This window comes from Nicotiana tabacum, chromosome 11 (assembly GCF_000715075.1).
Source record: "Nicotiana tabacum cultivar K326 chromosome 11, ASM71507v2, whole genome shotgun sequence".
NCBI classification, from domain to species: Eukaryota; Viridiplantae; Streptophyta; class Magnoliopsida; order Solanales; family Solanaceae; genus Nicotiana; species Nicotiana tabacum.
Window position 1 is genome coordinate 98395579 of NC_134090.1, and position 7391 is coordinate 98402969.

The 7391-nt window shown below is 37.5% G+C and overlaps 1 non-coding gene across 1 annotated transcript; it reads left to right on the plus strand.

Annotated features, from left to right (window-relative positions):
- Positions 1-612: 612 nt before the first annotated feature.
- On the plus strand, positions 613-717 carry LOC142166638 (small nucleolar RNA R71). The gene has a single exon (XR_012697041.1). It is a non-coding gene; the product is annotated as a small nucleolar RNA R71 (small nucleolar RNA).
- Positions 718-7391: the final 6674 nt, after the last annotated feature.

Consider the following 7391-nt stretch of genomic DNA (forward strand, 5'->3'; position numbering starts at 1 on the left):
CTTGTTTTTCAGCCATCAATTTTTTCATCATTTCCTCAAGGTGACTTGTTAGACTCTCTTGTTGTTCAGCTTGCGATGGTCTATACTGTTGTTGAGGTGCTTGAGGCCGGTATTGATTCTGGGTACCTTGGTTTCCACCCCAAGAGAAGTTTTGGTGGTTCCTCCAGTTGGGATTGTAAGTGTTCCCATATTGGTTTGTTTGGCCCTTACTTATATTACCCAAAAAGTGGATATACTCTGGATTAACTGGACATAAGTCGCTTGTGAGACCCTCTCCATATACTTCGTAAAACACCTGAACCCGTTGCACTGGTTGAGCTTGTTTTTTGTTAATAACTATGCTCATCTGACTGACTTGGTTGGTCAGTGTAGAAATCTACACTGATAATGCTGAGACAACATCTAACTCGAGAACCCCTGCAGATTTTTGTACCGTGTGTCTGCCTATTTCTCCTTGCCAATCCGGATTGCTTTTGGAGAATTTGTTCAATATGCATAAATATCATCAAAGCTTTTCTCCAACACTTGACCTCCAGCTGTAGCATCTACCACAATCTTTGTTTCAGGATGTAGACCTTCTATGAAAGTGTTAGCTAATACTTCTCTTGTCTGATTGTGATGAGGACAGTATCTGATTAGCCCCTTGATCCTCTCCCAAGCTGAGTATAAAGACTCTCCCGCTTTTTGTTTGAAGGCAACTATCTCACTTCTGATCTTTACACTTTTGCCTGAAGGGAAGAACCTTGCTTGAAATTTCCTTGCCAAATCATTCCCTGACGTAGTAGAATTAGCTGGTTCTGCCTTCAGCCATAGCTTTGCTTCACTCAACAGTGAGACTGGAAAAGGTGTAAGTCGCACATAGTCTGGAGTAACTCCGTTAGTGATATAATGTCACTAATCTCCAAGAAGTTCAGTATATGCTGTTGTAGATCCTCGTGTGGAAGACCCATAAACTGCCCATTTGCATGAAGTAGCTGGATCATGCTCTATTTCAGCTCAAAGTGCCCAGTGATCCTAGGCTACACAATACTGGAGGTGACATTAGCAATGCTGGGCATAGCCACCTCCTGAACAGCCATATGTTCCTCCTCTGCCATGTTCACAGGAAATTGAACAAGTGCCTGGAGATTATTAGTATCCTTGGCTTCCCTCAACCTCCTATGAAATGTCCTCTCAGGGTTCGGGATCAAAGCCTTGAAGTCTGTCTTGGCTTCTGACCCTGCGCATTCAATCAACGTTTCTAAGATCAGAGAAACAATCAAGTAACATTAGACTTGACGAAATAAACAAAATAAGTAAAAACTAGAAAGTAGTTAATATTCAAGTCCCCGGCAACGATGCCAAAAGCTTGTTGTTCCCAAACGCACGCGCAAGTATACTTGGTCATACAAGTAATAAAATGATAAGTCAAGTGTCGAACCCACAAAGACTTGTATCAACTACCCACTAAAATCACCAAGATTGTTATTAAGTCAAGACAAAATCAAGTTCAAGAATGTGATTATACTAAATTATAATTCTATGTAATGACTAAATTCACAAGCAGTAGAATGATTGTTATGTATTCAATGGACAAAAAAATTCTAGGGCTGTGATCTATTCGCCAATCCTATTATATTCTCTTTAACTCTCCCTCTTATAAAATTCACTCATGATTGCTAATTAATCGATAATTGCTCTCATAGCCTTCTCCCGAAGTACTACTCGCCTATTCAAAATAGATTAATGCCTATATTCCTATGAAATCAATATATCAAGAACGCATTAAGACTATGATATTTAATTAAGTACGACGACTAGGTATATTCCTATCCTAACAACAAATTCGCCCCCCTAAGAGTTAAGATCGTGCTTTCTTCAATTCTTCTGTAATCTAAACATGGCTTTCCCAAGCATAGCATGGATAGTAAATAGAACCTAACTGCTGGCCAGATAATTAAGCAATTAGTCACAGAATTGAAGAAACAACCATATATTAGTGAATTATAATCAAGTTTAAGTTAATGTTAAACAACAATATTCATGTCTCAATCACAACCCCAGAACAATGGATTTTTTAGCCACTCATGATATTAGCAAATAATTTCATAAGTTTGGATAATTGAAAATACTAAGTGAAGATGAAGAAATCTGAGATATTCTTGCTCCCCGATGGTTCTTCTGTGTATCCTCTCTTAAAAGTGGCGTCCCTAGGTCTAAACTCCGTCCCAAGTCCTCAAAATAGCGTTTTTATATGCATTTATACCAAGTAGGGTCGGGCCCAGATGAAACACCCTTTCATGCGCTAAATAGGACTCCGGCTCTGTAAAATTTGCACAGGCGCGCCGCACCCTGCGCCGCACTAGTGGAGATTATCAGCAGCCTTGCATTTTTCTTGTCAGGCCAGTTTTTACACCACTGTGCCGCACCTTGCGGCGTCTTATGCGGCACAGTAGTGAGAATTTGCAAAAATGCAAAACATGAAAATTGTATCCCTTTCAAATATTTTCCCAACGATATATTGTGGAGCCCAAACGGAGTTCTGAGCGAAACGTTATGTGCATTTTACTAGACAATGTGTCGTATGCCCGTTCGATTCTTCGTTTCGTTCTTAACTAACATCCGTTGATCCCCGAACACGATCTCGGCTTAATTCCTTAGGCTTTTACTCAGACTTCAAAGATCCAAATCACTTGAGTTTATTCCATAACGCCTACATAGATCGAAATCAGTCCTACGCATAAAACACATATTTAATGCAAAACACTAGCAATTAAAGTTCAAACTCAATTAAAGTGCAGTAAATTAGAGTGTAATAAGCGACTAAAATACACAATTATAGCCTATCATCAGTGACCATCTCCTCCACACTTGTGGACTCGCAGATGCAGATACCACCTCGTATCTACGACCCTAGGTCCACAATCCTTTTCACTTCTGCGCTCCATCAGTCGCATTTGCGAGTCCACACATGCGGTCAATCCCTCCATAGGTGCGATAACACCAGAAGGCTGGAACATCAGCAACATGATCAAGCCAAAATTTATTCCGAATTCTATCCGAATCACAACTGGGGCCCACAGGACCCCGTCCGAACATACCAACAAGTTCCAAAATACCTAATAGACCTACTCGAGGCCAAAATTTACATCAAACAACATCGATTATATGAATCGCAATCAAAGTCAAGCCTATGAAAGTATGAACTTCCGAATTCTAAAAAATAATGTCGATTCATACCAAAACAAGTCCGATTGACTTCAAACTTTGCATACAAGTGTTAAATGATATGACAGACCTATTTTAACTTCCGAAATTGGGATCCGACCCCGATATCAATAAAGTCAACTCCCGGTCAAACCTTCCAATCTTCCAAACCTTAGATTTTCTAACTTTCGCCAATTCACGCTAAAATGACCTACGAACCTCCAAATTGACATCCGAACACGCTCCTAAATCCAAAATCACCATACAGATTTATTGGAACCATCAAAACTCTATTCTGGAGTCGTACACACAAAAGTCAAACTACGGTCAACCCTTTCAACTTAAAGCATCGACTTAGGGACTTCATGTCCCATTTTACTCCCTAACTCCACCGAAACCAAACCCAAACACCTTAGCAAGTCCCGCAACCACGATATAACATAGAAGAGGCAATAAATAGGAGATCAGGGCTAAAATACTCAAAATGACCAGCCGGATCATTACACTCTGATCCCAAAACACTTGTAAAAAGTAACATGAAATAAAAAAATGCACCTTATATGACATTTCGTAGATGAGTTATGTATGCCGGAGATGGTGATCACTGACTAGTGAAGAGAGAAGATGAAGTAATTCTAATTAGGAATTAAAAGGCTGCAGGGTAATATAATTTTACCTAGGAGTTGAAAGGGTGCAACGTACACATTTATCATTTACTATAGCTATGTTTCACACTACTGCTTCTCAATTATCTGATTTAATGTAGATTATAGTACACATTGTTATTTATTGAAGCTAAAATTACTTTTCAGTACAAAAATAATATATAAAAATAGCATTCAAAGAAAAGATAAAATGGTCTTTCAGTTTTATGGGATATTTTAGTAATTCACTTTTAATTTTGGGGTTTCACACGTATGACGATATGATGTTATATTAGAAAGCTGCAACTACTTGTAGATTAATGATGTACTAAAAAAAATCTTAATACTAATGTTGCTACCACTTGTGTAGACTTTCAGACCGGAAGCATCCATTCATAAATTGTCCAAGACAGTTTTCGGTAGAGGTTCCTGCAACCTTGCTTTCGCTCAAATTGTCCATTTTTGGGATAAGACCTGGCCCTGCAACTAAGTAATCCGAGGTAACATTTTTAATATGTTGATTATCTGGCTATCTTTTTTCTTTTTTTCTTTTTTTTGGCCATATCTTAGACTTCCTTTCTTTTTTTTTCTTTTTCTCTCTTTTTATATATATATATATATATATATATATATATATATATATATTGTAGGCAAAATACAATTTTACATTTGCGTTTAGATGTTCATGATTGTATGGGTAAGGATTAGATCATAGAAATTCGGCACGTGGAGACATAAGGTCGTGATCGGACAGGCCGATGACGGACATCCATCAATAGCCGAGGTTGGACAGTCATGAAACAACTAGTTTACTTTGGAATACTCAAAAGGAATATTCTACCGAATATTCCCTCTAAATTGTACCTTTCTTTAGGAATTTTCTATGGATATCCCCCCCTATAAATAGGAGGGGAGGACTTCCCAAAAGGGGGGTTCGGGCTCTCTCACTCTTTCTAGAAAATATGTAAACACACCTCTCCAAAGAAATGAGAGGATCTGTGATCCCATATCTTCATCAGATCCAAAAGGTCCTAAGGTTCTTGTATTTGCCTATCATTCATCTTTATTAAATGAAAGAAGTCCGGTCTCACTGAAGATCGGGTGAATCTTTTCCTTTATTCACATTTTTGTTACTTATCGTATCTTTCTTTATGCTATTAAATCTGGCCATAATCGCCGTCAACATTTATATTCGGCTATATTTTTTAATTCGTATTATTCATCTCAGATCTGGAGTAATTATCCTTAACTAGGATTAACCTCTTCATCTTCTTTGATTGATTTGTTCAAAAAGAGTTTAAAATCTTTTGAGTCAAATAATTTGGCGCCATCTGTGAGGATTTTCTAGTTAAAATTTTATTTTTCTCTAGATCTGGAATTCAATTCCAGTTCCACGTTCTACTCATGGTAGATATTTCCTAGTACGGCTGTCTACCATAACATGGAAAGACGAGATAGCTTTCTTAAACTGTCTTTCGCTTCTGCAACTTCAAATTTTTAATATATTATCCGTATAAGAGAATATTCGCACAACTTCCGCGTTCTTTAAAGGCCAAATCAAAGGCGTTTCTTATCATTGAATAAATTTGATTATACATTTGAACTGTAGAAAACAGATAAGTGACTTCAAGGACTTATGAGTTCAGATGTCTTAAATGAAAAGAGCTTGGACATAGAAGTTAAAAACGTCCAAGTTACAAAGATGGAAGGGCTACAATTGCACAAAACAAACTCAAGAAAATGACAGCCCATAAAATGTCGAAGTGGAAAAAGAGGGCAGATGGAACAATCTTAACTTTACGTTTGAAATATCATAATATGCTATCTGTACAACAAAGAAAACTTTACTAAAGCGGGCAACCACACAAAAATTGGTAGCGGCCACTGAAAGCATAACCGGAGAAGGTAATATGGTCACTCCTCTCCACTCGTCGACCGATCAAATCGAGGTAACAAACGCTTTTATTTTGTTTTAACTGACTATTTCTCTAAGTGGAATAGAAACAGAAGCAAACTGGGACTCCCCAAGGAAATACATCATATTCTCCAATGCAAGTAAAATTAAGCAAACTAGGACTCCCCCAGGAAATACGTCATATTTTTCAATGCCAGCAATATTAAGCAAATTGGGACACCCCATGAGAACACCCCTTATGGCTAAGGGCCCTCGCCATCAAAATAAAAGCAGGATTTGACCTCGTTCGAATCACGACGGGTTGTTATTTCGATAAGTTCGAAATAACACCTTTAAGGCTAAGGGACATCGCCATCAGAGTAAAAGCAGGAATTGACCTCGTTCGAATCATGACGGGATTTTATTTCGATAAGTTCGAAATAACACCCTTAAGACTAAGGGCTTTCTCCATCAGAGTAAAAGTAGGATTCGACCTCGTTCGAATCACGATGGGTTGTTATTTCGATAAGTTCGAAATAACAATCTTAAGGCTGACGGCCTTCGCCATCAAAATAAAAGCTCGAATTCTTTAAACCCTGAACCAGTGGTTCTGGATTATAACAATTTGATCCCCAGCAGAGTCGCCAGAGCTGTCGCACCTCCTTTTTACCGCGCCCGCGGGGCGCGTGGGGAGTTTTCTCCAATTAAAGGACAGTCGAAACGGGATTTATTTAATTATTTCAGAGTCGCCACCTGGGAATTTTAAGGCGTCCCAAGTCACCAATTTTTAATCCCTGAATCGAGGAGAATATGACTCTGTTTATTATTCTGCGAACCAGAAATCCTGAGTAAGGAATTCTGTTAATCCGGAAGAAGGTGTTAGGCATTTCCGAATTCCGTGGTTCTAGCACGGTCGCTCAACTGTTTTTACTATTGGCTTAATTATCTTGACTTTTACTAAATGCGTCCTTATTGCATGATTTTTACTACCGCTTTTATTTATACTGCTTGTGATTAAGGGCCCTTCTTTGAATCGAATCACGCGTACGTATATTCGTGTTATAAATAAAAAAAATGCGGAATTGTGTCACGCGCACGTGTACACGATAATCTTGATAATATATTTATTAAAAAACAATGAATTTTCGAAATTGTGTCGAATCAAGAATATTCGTCTTTCTTAAATAGTGAACCGCACATCTCGGGTTTTATGAAATAAATTTAATATTTTCCAAAGAAATTCGTTTTTTTTATTAAATATTCGCTCGAAATTGCTCGTACGCATAATCCGAATTTTTGCTTTTAAGAATATAATCAGGGTGCGCGAACGCATCCCTGATTGCGCAAAATCTTTGTTAATAATATTATGAACTTTCCCCAAATTGTTTATTATATCATGAGAAATATCCATTTAAGATACCCTTGAACTCTTGAAAAGAATTCACAATTTATTAAATGTTGCCCGTCGATTATAATTCCCGCGTATAAATTATATTTATCCAGACTATTCAAATTCAAAGAAAAGAATAAAAATATGATTAACACTATTTTCGGCAAATACAACATTATATATCTACCAAAGAATGAATTGCATATGAAACTAAAAAAATGATTCATAAAGGGAAGAAATATTTTCCAAGAATTTTCATTATTTTTATTTAGTGCAA